Source organism: Triturus cristatus, chromosome 10 (assembly GCF_964204655.1).
Source record: "Triturus cristatus chromosome 10, aTriCri1.1, whole genome shotgun sequence".
Lineage (NCBI taxonomy): Eukaryota > Metazoa > Chordata > Amphibia > Caudata > Salamandridae > Triturus > Triturus cristatus.
Window position 1 is genome coordinate 1026646342 of NC_140593.1, and position 17046 is coordinate 1026663387.

Sequence of the window (17046 nt, forward strand, 5' to 3'; positions counted from 1 at the left end):
TTTTCCCCATCCCCTCCATTTAATCCCGACAACTGATCCGGTTCTCGTTTTTTTGGATTCTGACTGCTGCGCTGGGACGCCTCGTTGCTGTGGCAGCTATGCGCTTTACAAATCCAAAATAATAAAATAATAATATATAAAATACTACCCATTTGCTACCTTCATGTATACATTTTGGGGACTGAGGGTCTAGAACAACCTCCCTCTGCACCTCAGGCTTGCTCCTTTGGTGGTGCAATTCAGCAACAGTCTTAAATTCTTCCTTTTCGCCAATGCTCGTACTATCTTAAACTGAATGGTTTCCTCTCCTTACCTCACCCCATTCTGTTGTTATGTTTCCTATTTATTTGAGTGCATTTTTGTCATAAGTTCACGTTGTAAATGTATGTATGTGCATGTCTCAATGTTCAATGTACAGCACTCTGATTCCCTCAGGGACTAGGTTTGCACTTTGTAAACCCCAAAATTAACAAGCATTTGAAATGCAATAGGTCTCGCATGATAAAAGTGTGAGCAGTTGGCATTGCTAATAATAATGCAACACTAGCTATTGGCATTGTAAATGATGCCATTTATTTATGTGTTTGTTTTATAAAATAGATTAAAAAGGCATTGTCATGAACAATGACAATAGCTGAAACTTTTTAAAATGCGAGACCTATTGCATTGCAAATGCTTGTTTCAGTACTGCAGGCTTTTTAAAAAAGTTTTAGTCACTACTCAAAATGAAATCCATTTTATCAGCGTTGCCAGTACTCCTTTATGTTTAATGCCCTAAATGAAACACAATGTTCTAAGCAGATTGCTAAACAGCATCTCCAGCCCCGATCACAATGTCTCACTTCATGCTGGACAGTGGGCACCCTGTTTTTATGCAGCGCCAAGATGGGGTGAACTAATGCACAGACTGAGGTCTGTCAGCCTCTGAGGCTCAAAGCATTCCTTGCAACAGTCTGCTTGTCAAGGTATTGCCATGTGTACAGCACACACTCTGCAACAGCAAGTGGTTTCAAAGTTGGGGGTGACTTCTCAACCTTTCCCGAGGTGTTCATCGTGTTTGGTGACAGCGTATTTATTCTGACAGCCAAAACAACTGTTTGTGGTTGTGTGTGTTGTGTGTGTGTGGGTGGTTGTGTGTATGTGGTTGTGTGTGTGGTTGTGGTTGTGTGTGTGTGTGTGTGGGTGTGTGTGTGTGTGTGTGTGGGTGTGTGTGTGTGTGTGGTTGTGTGTGTGGTTGTGTGTGTGTGTGTGTGGTTGTGTGTGTGTGGTTGTGTGTGTGTGTGTGTGTGTATGGTTGTGTGTGGTTGTGTGTGGTTGTGGTTTTGTGTAGTTGTGTGAGTGGTTGTGGTTGTTTGTGGTTTTGTGTGTGTGTGAGTGGTTGTGGTTGTGTTTGTTTGTTGTTTTGTGTGTGTTTGTGATAGTGTGTGTAGTTGCATGTGGTTCTGTGTGTGTGTGGTTGTGGTTGTGTGTTGTGGTTGTGTGTGTAGTTGTGTTGTGTGTAGTTGTGTTGTGTGTGGTGGTGTGGGTGGTTGTGTGTTTGTGTTATTGTGTGTGTGGTTGTGTGTGTGTGGTCGTGGTGGGGGGATTGGGGAGGGCAGAGGTAGGGAAGGAGAATGGAAGGAGGAAAGAAGAGGAAAGGGGATGTAAAATGAGTGAGAAGTGTGCCAGGAAGGCAAAGAGAGAGTTAAAGAGAACAGGGGGTTCAGTGGGGATAGAATGTGAGAGAAGAGAAGGTGAAGGGGAAGTGAAGTGAGGACAGCAGTAGGAAGGTGTCGGATTTAGGAGGGGACTAGATAGGAGGAAGGAGAGTGGGGCATACTAGAGGAGATGAAATGGGATCTAAAGATGATAGAAGGGCGGGAGGAGACGAGTGAACATCGATGGAAAAAGAGGAAGATGGAGGGTGGAGACCTAAAAGGTGATAAGATGAGGCAGGATTGGGAGGGGCGAGTACAGAAAGAGCAGAAGCTGTGGAAGGAGAGAAAAGAAAATAGAAATGGAGAAGCATGGGGAGGGGGCAGGAAAGAGATGGGGAAGTGAGAGAATAAAGAGTGGGAGATAAGGACCAGGAGAAAAGGATGGAAGGTGGAGAGAAGAGGGGGGAGTGGCTGAGATAAGGGTGAGGCTGTAGGTGGAAGAAAGAAACTAAAAAGAGATGGAGTGGAATGAGACTAGAGGAGAGGGAGGCTGGAAAAGAGAGGGACACGAAATAGATAAGGACGGCGGGGGAAGCGAGGCCAGAGGAGAGGGAGGCTGGAGAGGGGGCAAGAAAGAGATGAGGAGGGTGGGGGGGGGCAGTGAGGCCAGAGGGGAGGGAGACTGGAGAGGAGAGGGGCATGAAAGAGAGATGGGGTCGCGAGGCCAGAGGAGAGGGAGGCTGGAGAGGGGGCAAGCAAGAAATGGGGAGGGTGGGGGGGGGCAGTGAGGCCAGAGGGGAGGGAGACTGGAGAGGAGAGGGGCAAGAAAGAGATGGTGAGGGGGGGCGAGGCCAGAGGAGAGGGAGGCTGTAGAGGGGGCAAGAAAGAGATGGGGAGGCCAGAGGGGAGGGAGGCTGGAGAGGAGAGGGGCATGAAAGAGAGATGGGGTCGCGAGGCCAGAGGAGAGGGAGGCTGGAGAGGGGGCAAGCAAGAGATGGGGAGGGTGGGGGGGGGCAGTGAGGCCAGAGGGGAGGGAGACTGGAGAGGAGAGGGGCAAGAAAGAGATGGTGAGGGGGGGCGAGGCCAGAGGGGAGGGAGGCTGGAGAGGAGGGAGGCAAGAAAGAGATGTGAAGGGCAGGGAGGGAAGTGAGGCCAGAGGAGAGGGAGGCTGGAGAGGGGGCAAGAAAGAGATGAGGAGGTTGGGGGGGGGTAGCGAGGCCAGATGAGCGGTGAAGCATCCAGACTGTCCTGAAGGAAATAAGGTGCGAGGTCGGGGTGAGGCCAGAAAGTGTTGAGAAGGGAGGATGGAGAGGGGGAGTAGATAAATATGTGGAGGTGGGGACGGAAAACGTGCTAGAAGCGAGCAGGGAGAGAATAAAAGAGGTGTGGAGAAGACCAGTGTTTTACGCAGGTAGAGGCGTAGAAGGACGCTGCAAGGCGAGAAAAGAACATCGGAAGATGAGAAAGAGGGGTGAGGGAGAATAGAAGGAGATGAGGACGCATAAGCAGAGGGAGAGAAAATAAGGACAATGAGGCGAGAGTGGAGAAGATAATGAGATACAGAGGAGACGATGGCGGTGGAGACGAAAACAATGAGATACGGATGAGAGGATGAGACGGAGGCTGGAGAAGTGAAGGGCGTGGAGGGCGGGAGAGGGGTGGGGGAGGGAGCATAGGAAAAGGGAGAGAAAAGGCTTCCGAGGGAATAGTGGAGAGGAGAAGAGGAAGGCCGTGAGGCACAGAGGGAAGAGGTGAAAGAATGAAATGTGGAAGCGTAATAAGGGAAGAAAAGAAAGTGAGGGAGGGGGCTCAAGGGTGGGATATTGTAAGAAATGGATGGCAAAGAGAAGTGATGGGAAGGAAGAAAGTGGAGGAGAGAACATTAAAAGAGAGTGCTGTTCTAGAGGGGACACGAGGAAAGGGAGTACAGGGCATGGAAAGGGTGTGTGCACACTTAAGAGTGTGCACCTGAAGATGCGTAAAGGTGGTGAGAGGGAGCAAAGGGAGGGCTGGGGAAGTAATGATGTGGAAGAAGTGAGACGTAGGCTGAGATGGGGGTTAGAGGAGTAGGTGCAATGGTATGGTATAATGAGGGGGAGTGACGTAGGAGAGAAGGAGCGTGAGAGAGAGGTTAAGAGAGGGACATGTGGTGGTGTGCATCAGGAGGTACTGAGACAAAGGCAGTCAGAGAACGAGGGAAATGACAGACCACGTGTAGAAAGAGACAGCAAAGTGGGGAGGATGGTTATAGGATTAGAGGCGGCACAGGTAGTAATGTGGGGAAAGAGGTGAGACGCGGAAGGACTTCATGGTGCACGCGGGAAGGAGGAGAGGAACAAGGGAGGGGAAGGAAGCCCACAAGGTGGAAAGGGGGCAGGAGATATAACGAAAAAGGAAGAACAAAAACGGAGGTTGGATGGGCAAAGGAAGAAAGAGGCGACACGCGAACTGGAATAAATAAAACTAAAAAGGAGGAAACTGGAGGAAACTAGCACTGGCTACGAAAGTCATCGCGATCACGATCGCTGGGAAAGCGAAAGTCATCGCGATGATGCACTAAAACATGCAAGGGATGCGCGCGCATGCGCGCGTGCTTGTTGCACGTTCTAGCAAGCTGGCTAAAAAGCTGGGGGGAAAAATGCTGCCGCCGGCCACAGTTTGCGCGCGCCCGCGCACATGCACTGCAAGCTGTAGCCGGCGGTAGCATTTTTTTAAGCCCTCACCTAAGGTCTCGCCAGACCAGCGCCCAAGCGCTGGGTCAGGCAAGACCTAAAAATTAAATGTAGGCATATCATATTAGGCACTCCTTTCCTTGCCACAATATGTAGAAATTAGTTTGTGTTATTTACATCACTTGGGTAAGGAATCGGAGAGAGTTATAAGTATCTTTCTTTTTGTTAACTTTTCATTCACGCTTCAGTTTCGACGTAATCATATGTTGCAAATATTACTGTATACCACCCTGCCTAAAAGTAAACATCAGGAGTGGGTGGAAACTGCATACGTAGCACATCACAGTGACACCAGATGTTCATTCCCTGAATAGTGTGTATTCCTATAAATTAATGTAAAGTGCACTGACGTCATTCCAAGCCCTCACATTAAAGTGTCCCATTGTATGAAAGTATTTTACGATTATTTTATACATTTGTAGAACCACATTGTTTTGGAAGCAGTAAATTTTTATCTATAGCTTCACGAAAGCATGATTTCCAGATTCTGCTTGCATTAATTATGTGTGTGAAATTATGTCTGTGTATATGCACAATGAACTAAACGTTGGTCTCCGATTACAAATTGCCTTCCAAATATTGTGCAAGAGGGTGACTGCTGCCCTGTGATCCATATAAAGCAAGGCCAGCATTAATGCCAAAGGTGCAAGCTAGAACAGAGGCAGGGCTGTCCCAGCTGTATTATCATTGGGACTCTTTCCACCGACGATTGAGTACATCTGATTTATTTTTAACAAAGGAGTTCCTGTTTGGTATGACAGCAAACTGTTTACCCAGTTGTTCCATTCTGGACAAGATCCATTTTTTTCTGCTGTTCAAGTCTTGTTTGCAGCCTTGTTCTACATATCACAGCTCTTGAAAGGTGGCGGCGAGCTCAGCGTTCAGGACAGGAGCCTTTTAGCTTAGGCGTTTTAAAGTAGAGCTCCGCGTTCAGGAACCTATTAGCGTAGGCGTTTTAGAGTAGAGCTCCGCGTTCAGGAACCTATTAGCGTAGGCGTTTTAGAGTAGAGCTCCGCGTTCAGGAGCCTATTAGCGTAGGCGTTTTAGAGTAAAGCTCAGCGTTCAGGAGCCTATTAGCGTAGGCAATTTACAGTAGAGCTCAGCGTTCAGGTGACTATTAGCGTAGGCGTTTTGGAGTAGTAAGGCGGTATCACTGCAGGACTCTTTTACATATTCTTACATACTCTTGTGAATGGGCTCCAAACGATCTGAAATGGGTATGAAATTGGAACACTGAGGGAATATCCAAATAACATAGTACATACAGATTGGACTGTGCCCTCTTTGCACTTTTATTAATAGATAGTTGGACATTTCGGGGCCGATTCACAAAGGCATGTAAAAGTATGTAAAAGAATACTGCAGTAGTAACAATTCCCCTATTCATAAATGCTTTTGTGAATAGACGTCTCTCGCGTGTTAATTGCAAGTTTTTCTTCTTTTTCCCACTTTAGGTGTGTTGTGAGCAAAGTAAGGTGCTGATTACTGAGTTAGTTATTTTAAAAAATGTATTCCATTTTTTAAAAACTTTTTTTAAAGACGACTCTCAAAGGATAAAAAGCGGTTAACATTCACAATCTATGTGACTCTCTAGCTGCTCCCATGGCACTAGCGGTCTGCGTATACCCTTGATACTTTTAAGCTTGCTCTTTAATTTAATAGCAGCAGTGGAGGGACTTTAGAGCAGGTGTCAAATGGTCTTTTTAATTCTGATCAAATAGGAGATCAGCAGTAGGATTATGAACTCTTTGGAGTTTGGAGGGTAATTTCTTGGTGAGAACAATATGGAAAGCAGGAGATCGCCACACTGCGTATTATGACAGCTGTCAGAGAGAGGTGCATGAGTGATAGAACACCTCTTAACAGACGTAAGTGGTGGAAAGTCAATTTTGAAATGCCATTTCATTGGGGTGTGAAGGGAAGCTCACTGTCAAACTGTGTAACAGGGTTGTAAACTTTCATCACAGGATTTGGTGGTAGATCAACCCAGGGTCTCAGCCCAAGAGAAAGGCATGGACCATAATTCACCAGCATCAGAGCTGGTTTTCGCACAATTGAGGCATTACTAGTTTTTCTCCATCCAGTGGTTACTTTGGGCTAGAGGGTGTGATAAGTTTGGTAAATTTCCAGAGTTCTCAACAAGTTTAAGATGGAGCTGGGTATAATGTGCATGCATGTCATAGACTAACTTTGAGGAGTCCAGGATCTTGGTAAGAATGGTCAAGTAAACCTTGAATAGTGTCTGTGATTATGCAGAGCCTGGAGGTACCATTCACATAATGTTCGTAGGTTTGGGAGGGTTTAGACCCAAGTTCACATGATGGGTGGGGTTATGTTGGACCTGCCAGTCATAGTCTTAAAGGGTTTATCAACAAACGAAATAATAATAGACCTGTGAATCATGGGTTCAGCTGGCCAGAGATTACCCTAGAAACCTCGAATGCAGCATGCTCATTGTGTAAAAGCAAGATACAAAGGGTGCATATATGTGGCTAAAACCGAGATCACGAGTAAAAGAGAGAAAAGACCACCTTTATTTAGTTTGTGACAACAATGTAAACATTTCGACTGAGCAAGCTAATCAGCTCCTCAAAGATCCACCAGGATTTGCAATTTGCAAAAAAAAAGCACACAAAATCTGATTTGACTGAATGACATAGACATGAACATGCTGTTGATGATGACAGTCATTCAATAAATGCATTTATTGGATGCAACAGAATTAATTAAAAAATTAATGAAAATTTTCTTGGGAGTCCAAAGTGTTTAATTAATTTTGGGTTAAAAAAGGTATAACAGCGGGGGTTGTGGCTGGCAGGTTGGCGGGCTAGACGTAGCCTCTGCAAGTTCTGCAGACCGAGCAAGATCCAACAGTAATCCTACTGCGGACCACCTCTTTGGGGACAGGACAAGTGCCAAGGTCGGATGGCCACCAGTCAGGCGACCAGTGCTCAGACGCTTTCCCAAAAAGCATAATTTCTGATTTAGTACCGTTCAATTGGAGATGGTTACTTTTCATCCACCTATCAATGTGGGACATGCAGTTTTTAAAGCGTACCATGGTTTCAATTGGATCAGGACCGAGTGTGACTATGATTTAAGTGTCGTCAGCATACGATATGACATCAAATCCATAATTCCTAATCACTGGGGCCAGTGGAGTCATGTACAGATTAAAAAGTGTAGGACTCAAGATAGAACCTTGTGGTACTCCCATCGTAACAGATCTTGCGGAGGAAATACTGACTACCGTCTGGACAATAGTTTTGCGGTCCGAAAAATAGCTTTTGAACCTTTTCAGGGCCTTGCCTCTGACACCAATCTCCCAAAGCCGATGTTCTAAAATACTGTGGGAGATGGTGTCAAATGCAGCCGACCGGTCGAGGAGGACGAGAATGACTGATTGGTGTCTGTCCAGGGCCCGTCTGATGTTATCTGTGACCTCGACCAATGCCGTCTCAGTGCTATGCGCAGCCCTGAATCCAGACTGTGAGGGGTCCAGAAGATTGTGACTCTCCAGGTGGATATCAAGCTGCTGATTGATAAGGGATTCCAATATTTTCCCTAGATAGGGAAGTAAAGAAATTGGATGGTAGTTTGAGAGGAGCTTAGGGTCGGCCGTAGGCTTTTTCTGGATAGGCTTCACACGGGCAATCTTCCAGCACGAACGAAAGACAGCCTCCGAAAGTGATTTATTAAAAAGGTCCGTAATGTTATCTACCAATGCAGGAGCAATAGTGAAAAATAGCTTAGGAGAAATCAGGTCACTGGGAGAGCCGGACTTTATCTTTTGCATAGCACTAACGACTAGTTTAGCGTCACATTTAATGAATTCATCAAGAAAGTGGGAGGGAGAAGCGAGAGCACCAAGCTCGTCAACTGGATAAGGACTGTTATCATGGAGAGTCAGAGATTGGTGAATGGTTAAAATCTTTTCTTCAAAGAAGTTAGAAAGGGAGTCTACCCAGTGTTGAGAAACGGGTGCTGACGGCTGGTTTCTTGGAGTTGTGAATTCCTTCAGAATTTGGTATAGTTCCTTAGTGGAATTTTCAGCCTTATTTATCCTATCCGTTAATAACAATTTCTTAGCCACTTTGATTTCAGTCAGATAGCTAGGGTGAGCTTTTTTATAATGTGCGCGGTCACCCGAGTTTTTACTCTTGCGCCATTTGCGTTCTGCTGTACGTCATGTGGTCTTTATAGCTCTTAATTGGTCAGTAAACCATGGGGCGGTTCTAATCAGTCTTTACCTGTACAGGGGGAGCGATTCCATCCAGTGCGGTTAAAACTGCCTCCTCTAAGATATGTAGCGTCTAATTTACACCCATATCAGGACTAATTAAATCAAGGGAGAAATGCTCTGAAAAGAGAGGCAGAGTAACTTTACGCCATGGTCTTCGTAAAGAAGAATCTGTTTTCAGGGTTTTTTTATTAACATGATTGGAATCGAAAATTTTAACAGGTAATGGTCGGTCCACAGTAATGGAACTGGAGATATTACGGTAATCTCGGACCGATTGGTAAAAAGAAGGTCAAGGGTATGGCCGGCAGTGTGTGTGGGTTCATGCACCAATTGGGCAAGACCTCAAATATTCATATTAGAGATCAACTTCTCTGCATCGGAGTCGGACAATATATCTACGTGACAGTTAAAATCTCCAATCAGGAGAAAGTTGTCTGATGCCAGAACATGGGGAGCTAAAAGCTCCAGTAATTTATCTGAGAAGTCGCCTTTGGGTCCAGGGGGATGATACATTAAAGCCCCCCTCCAGGATCCATTTTGGCAGCACTTTATCTTAAAAATGCAGATTTCTTGATAGTTTTCAACATGAGCTTCTAGAAGAGTTATGTCAAGATCATTAACAGTGGCTATTAACAAGCCCCCTCCTTTTGTCTGTGTCCTATCTACTCAGATTATTTTATATTGGGGGTAAGGCTACATGTATGTCCGGAAGAGCATATTCGTGTAGCCAGGTTTCTGTAATAAAACAGATATCTGGGGCCTCTTGGTCTAAAAGATTCCATATCTCAGTGGAATGTTTGAGAATAGAGCGGGCGTTGAGATAGATGGCACTGAGTTGCCGATGAGTCTTTCAGTTTTTAATGCTAGAGGGTACGGCCTTTTGAGGTCTAACTATGTACGGGATTTCTAGAGCTTTAATAGAACTTACTGCATGATCGTCAATAATGACAGAGTTAGGAATATTTAATTCTATAAGATCATTTCTAGAATATTTTAAGATCGTCATGTCGCCTCACCAATTCGGCAGTTCTAGGATTGTTCTGGGCTTCTGGCACCCGCGATCCTGTGTGCCCTGCTGTGCCTGGGCAGGTGAGGAGCCAGGGAAATTTGGAGCTCTATACGAGGGGGTTCCTTCACCCTGTCTCCACATACCTCTCGGCTGCAACCATGCGGCTCATACTTGGACCTGGCTTGAAGGCGAGTAGGAGGATTGCCCCATGGCCAAAGATAAGAACCCCAAATCACCACAAAAGGGCAGGACCGATTGCTCCAAAAAGGTGGTGGAGGCCCCCTTGAAGGCCCATCCGAGTTCTCTGTGATGCAGGACAATGCAGCACTACTGGTGGCGATCCAAACCACCAGGGAAGCCTTGAAATCTTAGGTGTCGCTCCTGTGTCAGGACTTGCGCAATGTTGCAGAGCAAATAACCACAGCCGAGGGCAGAATCTCGGACCTGGAGGATGTGATCCACACCCTCAGGCAAGCGGTGACTGAGGACAGGGGGACATGAAAGATCTGGCTTGAGAGCTGATGATGCTGACAACAGGGCAAGAAGGAATAACCTACGCCTGGTAGGCTTTCTGGAGGAGATTGAAAAGGTGATATGGTGAGATTTTTTGACCAATTTTCCACCTTCTTGGCTGATAAATTCTCTACTTATTTTGTCATTGAAAGGGCTTGTAGGGCGCTCTGCGGTAGGCCTCCACCTGGGGCCCCCCAAGGCCAGTCATTGCAGGCTTCCTGAACTTTCAAGACTGAGACACAATCCTCAGGGAAGCTAGGCTCCTGGGGGTTATCAAATATGACAGCTCCACACTCATGATATTCCCGGACTATTGTAGAGAAGTGCAGAACCAAAGGAGGACATACAATGCAATTAAGGCCAAGCTTTGTGCTCCTTAGTTGTAATACATGCTGTTATTACCGGCTAAACTGAAGGTGCTCTATCTGGAAGAGGCCTTTATTTTCCAATCGCCTGAGGAGGCATGGCAGTGGCTTGAGAAATGGGCTCTGCTCAAGGTAGTTCAATAACGTCAGCTGCCATTAATGGGGTGGTGGGAATTGGGAGCCCGACCTAAACTTTGGCACACAGTGAAGAGGAAGAAAAAGCGGAGCAGAATGGGCAATGTGAGAGGCATGCCGAGCGGCACCCAGGGGCAGGGCGTAGAGATGACTGAATCGGAGGTGGCACACCGCTGCGAGTGCATTGGACCCTCTTGGAGGGGATTGAGGGAGCCAGGACTCAGCACGAAACAGACGCCGGAAACTGTCAAAACTCAAATGTAACTGCAGTGACTCCTGACATGGAAGACATATCCTTGAATTAAAATGTTGAATCCTAACATTGGTGTGAACTGGATGGTTCCTTGGTAGTTCACTTAAGTGGACGTTTGTAGTGTCTCTCTCTAGGCTGGGGCACTTCCCTCCCCAGCATCCAGACAACTGGGCTCGGCTGAGGTAGCTAAGTCACCCAGTTGGTGAGGTAGTGTTAGTGCACCTAGGACATTTGAGCCCTGTGTTTCTTCTACAGAAGTTGAAGTAGTTGTTCTTATCTGTTGGGAGGGTGGGGTGGGCTACAGACTTCTCTGGCCTTGCTTGAAAGTAGTTGTGGTTCGGTAATAAGGTTGTACACTCACTGGGGTGGGGTAAGGTGGGAGATTAGTTATGTTACTGTTTTCCTTTTCAATGTTTTACACTGTTCATGGAGGTGAGAGGCTGGACTGGATGCAGCACACTGAGATTCATGACAGGTAAACACTTGAGTACTTCTACTTTCTGCATCCCAGAGGATGTGAGATACTCAGTATTAACATGGAACATCAATGGACTAGGGAATAAGGTCAATTGGGGATTGGGAGCGCAGTATATACTCAGACTAAAGCCTGACATAGCTGTTTTTCAGGGAATGCATCTTCTGGGGACCCAATGTCGCTTTGTGGGTAGGGTAGCATACACAGCACTGGCACACATGGATTTTACCTCGGGATGCCGGGGTGTAGCAATTTTGATAAAAAAGAATCCCCCCAGCCTGGTCAAGCGCACATGGATTGACCCACAAAGTACCTACGTGGGAGTCCAGGGCTTTTGGGGAAGAACCATATAACTTTGCTGAGTGTGTTTGCGCCCCCTAAGTTGCAAGCACCTACATTGGAAAAGGAATTGGCCATACTCTTGGAGACTGATTTTTCCACGCATTTTGTAGTTGGAGGATTTTAAATGATGTTTGGACCCCTGACTTGGACCACGTGGGTCCAATGTGGTGCCTGAACAAGACACCCCTCTGGTGCGAGTTGCAGTCACGCTGGGTCTCCTGGACCTGTGGAGGCATTATCATCCAGAGGAGATATGCTATTCGTATTTTTCTGGACTACACGGGGTCTTCTCCAAGCTAGACTATGTGTCTGTCCCAGCAGGTGAGATAGACCACGTAGACAGGGCTGAGTATCTGGTGCAGGGTCTGTCTGATCACCCCCCCCTTTTAGTCTCCGTGGGTAGGAAGGGGAGAAGACTGAGAACGGGTTGGAAACTGAATCCCTGGGAACTGCGGGATGTGGATTTGGCCCGGGAGCTCCAGTTTGACACAGAGCTCTACTTTACACTTTATGTAGAATGAAAAGTCAGTGGACTATGCGATTGTTCTCTGTGATTCACAAAGATGTTAAGGCCAAGGACAGTTATGATTTGTATCGTCCGATTTCATTACTGAACACTGAAGGCAAAATATTGGCCACCCGGCTCCTGAAGGTTGTATTCTCATTGATACACAGAGACCAGTCTGACGTTATGCCTAGTAGGTCGCCAAGATTCAACTTGAGATGGCTCCATAACTGGATGGCGGAGGTTCGGGATAGGCGGGAGCCTCGTGTATTCCTCTCGTTAGATGCTGAAAAAACGTTTGACACTATACACTGGCACTTCCTAAAACAGACGCTACAGAAATGTGTTTTGGACCCAATTACAAGAAGGGTATTACGTTGCTCTACCAAGCCCAGCACCAACAATGAGGGTTAGCGGTATTGTTTGATCAGTCTTACCGATTGAGAGGGGGACCCAACAGGTATGCCTCCATCCCCTCTTCTCTTCACCTTCACCATTGAACCCCGGGCATGTATGTTCCAAGAACATCCTGACATACAAGGTTTTAAGATAGACCCCTCTGACGTTGAGGAGGACTGTATGCAGACAATATTCTCCTCTACATCATCGAACCCACAACAACAATCCCTGTCATATTTCAGACTTTCGAAACATATGGTGGGTACTCCAGGTATAGAATACATTGGGGAAAGTAAGTACTCTGTCAGTCCTACGGCTCACCAGATTTGATCTCTCTCCCCCAGAGGTTTGTGGTAGATGGAGAGGGCTATTAATGCCTCGGCATCTATGTGGCCCCCAAGTTGAGAACTATGCTTAGTCCGGAACCTGGGTCGGGTAGTCAAGCAGTTTCTGGGAGATGCAGTGAGATGGTGAGGGGTGGCCTCTGATGATTTTGGGGCGTGCTGCAATCTTTAAGATGATTACGCTTCCCAAGCTCCTATATGCCCTCCATAACACATATTACAAAATTCCGGAGGAAATGTTCACCAAAATAGAGGGAGAGCTGAGGACCCTGCTGTGTAACAAGGGTCAACCCAGAGTAGCACTTCAGACGCTGCAGCACTACCCCTCAAGCGCGGCCGGCACAGGTAAGAGCAGTGGGACGAGGTGGGGGGAAAGTCGACAGACCACAGGATAGGTAAAATTAAATACAAATTTTTATAAAACCACTTACCTTGCGCTTGTTTCAAAGCCTAGTCCCAGCGATCTTCCCTGTGCCGTCCGCGCCTGCAACCCCTACAATGGAGGGATCGCCCTCCCAGATGTTAGGGCCTACTATTGGTCTACACATTTGGCAACTATCAACGACTGGCTATTTACACCCCACATTCACCCAACATACCGGCTAGAAAGGGCTCGACTGCGGGTGTGATCACACATGCACTTTCTGTTTGGAAGGAAAGGGGCCTGGCAGCTAATGCCAGCTACACAGGTGGCCCTGGAGGTGTGGACGAAGGCCACTAGACACATAAGGGGGGCACAGAAGGTGACCAGGGAGAAGCTTTGTGGGAGGGGTCAATGCTGCGGGGATTTAAAAAGCTGTGGGAAATTTAGGCCTGGGACCCAATAGGGATCTCCAAGGTCGGGGATCTCCTCGAGGATGCAGACCTCATGTCTTTCTTCTCATTCCAGAGAATCAGTACCTAAAATACGCAGAGCTGCAGCTCACTTTGCAGATTGAGGGGTTGGGAGAGGCTGAAATACTTGACTATGCTCCCCTGGAGGGTAGGCTGCTCACAGAAGAGCTCGGGAAGGGGGCAGTTTCTCTCACTTATATAGTACTAAATGACAACATGGCAGACACCCTGATTAAGCTACTAGACAGATGGATGAGAGATACAGGAAAGAAGGATGATATTGTCTGGAAGGCGGGCCTGATGCACCCAAGAGAAGTAGCTATAAAAACCCAGGTTAAGGCTCATACATCTCAAGATACTGCACAGGGTTTACTACAACCGGGAGCTACTGTATAAAATGGGGAGAGCGATATCCCTGGCTACATGAGATGCAATGGGGACTGAAGGACTTTCCTGCACACGTTGTGGGGCTGGCCCGCCATTCAGGCCTATTGTAACAAGATAGTACGAGAATTACGCAGCATCTTGGGGGCTGATATTAGGGGTGGGTGGAATTTGCGTAGGCGCTCTATGCAAAGCTCCGCGAAACGGTAAAAAATCTCTGCAAGCATGCCAAAGTTCCGCGAACACGCGGAATTGCTTGTTCCGCCTGTTCGCGATGCTTTTTTCCTGTTCGCGAACGCTGTTTGCGTGCTGGGGGGGAAATTTCTCGAAGTCATGTATTGCGGAATTTTTGCCAATTCCGCGTTCTCCGCGGTACGTGAAATTACTCAAATTCCGTGAGCGGAACGGAATTTACTGCCCAGGTCTAGCTGATATCCCAATTGAGCCGAAATATATCCTTCTAGGTATACCAAATGATGTGGACGTCACATGGGCCAAACTCCTCTTCAGTAGTTTAGGATTGGCTTTGGCAAAGAGGGTGATTGCTAAACACTGAGGGGTGGGGGAGGTCCCTACCTACGAGAATAGGGAAAGGGGATGGATAAGTACATGGCCGCAGAGAAAGTCCCCTACATGAGCTGGAGATGTCCCCGCAAATGTTACAAACTTTGTGGTCACTGGATAAAATATTATGATCTGGAGCTTAGTGACGGTGAGACTGGGTCTTGACTGTGGTAGGCTGTATGTGGATATTATCATGTTGATGTGCAAATCCAAAGTCTCTTATTGTAGTTAATATATCCTATCCTATCTGTCTACACTGCTGCTGCATTGTTAATCCCCCTCTGCTGTTTACTATTGTTATGGGCGCATGTTTGCATCCTTTGATGTTGTGCGTGGAAATAATCCAAACTAAACATATTTAAAAAAAAGGCTCAACAGCTAATATTTGGTATAGACAAGCCAAATAATCCTGAAATTCTGTACCTGGGCTTATGTACCTGAAAAATAACTTTGCTCACCCCTTCCAACCCTCAAAAATAGATAGATAGCTTTAAAACTCTGGATTCAATCTGCTTCCCAATGTTTATGCTGCTGTGTAGACGTTGTTATTTGCCACTCCACTATCACGTTACCAGTTTTGGGCTTTCATTTAACTTATTGGTGCATTCTGGGAGTTGTAGTCTTCATTTGCTTCCATCAGATACATGTACGCACTGAAATATTTTAGAGTGGAGCCTATAACTGGGTATATTGTGTCTTGTTGATATGGAATGATATGGCAACCTTGCAGTGGAAGTGAGATATAAAGCAACATCACCCTCCGCCGTTCTCAGTGATGGAAACAAAAGCTACCTGCGAAGCCGCTATGAAACAAGGCAGTTCATTCACTCCATCTCCCTGACTCACTGGCCCACTGTGAAGCCACACTGCTGGTGATTGTGCAGTTCATACGGTAGACGAATACGATGACAGATGTGCGGGGTGCTGGCATCTGTTCTGCGGAAGAGACCCGGGCGGCATTTGCAGAAGGTCACATTGGAGAAGGAGAGACTAGCTCTGAGGGTGGAGGGAAGCCTGAGACGCACAAACGGCCAGTGACTGTCTGACAGTCTAATGGCAGATCCGCAGAGCCGTGCTTAATTTGAGCCGGTGGTATCCGGTGCTCGGCACTTAACTGTCAAACACCGGTGCTTGTGACAGTCTGCCACAAGGTGGCGCTGTCCTCCTTCTTTAGAGAGGAGCACAGCAACAGTGAATTATTAATGTAATGCACATTAAAAATGAATATTACTTGCTGCTCATGCCACTCTTACAGCTGTGGGGGCCTGAAATTGTCTGAATGGTCACACTTGTAGGAGTGTGATGGTTAGTAGTTGTGTTGTTACTATCATTGGCAGCATAGCAGGGGCGATGTGTGGTGCAAGCTGCAGGGGCCTCCTGACGAGAGCCCTGGCACTTTTTTTTTTTTTTTTTTTTACAATTGAAGCACTGGTCGGAAGAACCATGGGTCTGAAACTGCCCCACTAGAGTTTCAGACTTGTGGTAGCATGGGGTGCAGCTCGCATGGGCTGCAGAGTGGGTTCGTAGAGCAGGCTAGCTGACAGTCTGCAATTAGAAATATGAAAGAAAAAAACGCGTTTCCAATTTTGCAAGCGAATAAGGACCGTATACCTTTATTGGCAGACGTTACAGCCTAAGTGGAATAGGAGTGCTGCCCCCTTCAGGCAGGCAGGGCCAGCTTTAGCGCCCTTTTGAGTCCTCTCCCCCGCCCCCGACACCCTTCTCCACGGATTCCATCACAACCACTCTCCAACAGTGGCCCACATCTCTCCATGCCCTCTCAAACAAGCATTTCATTTGTGTTATAGCGCTACTCATACAAGTGTAGGATGTCAAAGCACTGTATATCATGCACACATTATACAGAAAGGGTTAATCATGGAAGAGTATAAATCAGTTTATAGAAAGTGTTACCAGAAGTCAATGAGGATTACAAGGTGTAGAAATCATGTCATCCATACCAGTAGGCAGTGTATTTTAAGAGTGTTTGGTCTGGAGAAGCACAAACATGGGATTTAAAACGTACCACAATTGTTGGGGTTGGCTTTACTAATAATAATGTATTTCCACCCAAACGAACCCTTTTTAGCAACATTAAAATAATGAAAGAATTTGGGAAAAACATAACGTTCTAACTTATACTATGCAGTTTGTATGCAGTTCTTCGATGACAGTTCATAGGACACTGTGCTGTATTAGAAGTGTAACTTATGAACTGCAAGTAACAAAATGATCTCTGTGACAAAATCAGTAACCCACTGAGCTATCCACATAAAGTGCAGCTCTGTGATCCGCATGATGGAGGTTCTTTG

General features: G+C 46.6%; 1 protein-coding gene across 3 annotated transcripts in view; it reads left to right on the forward strand.

The window, feature by feature from the left end:
* Positions 1–17046, forward strand: part of IQCK (IQ motif containing K) — a 513956-nt gene that overhangs the window by 91978 nt on the left and 404932 nt on the right. The window lies entirely within an intron of this gene.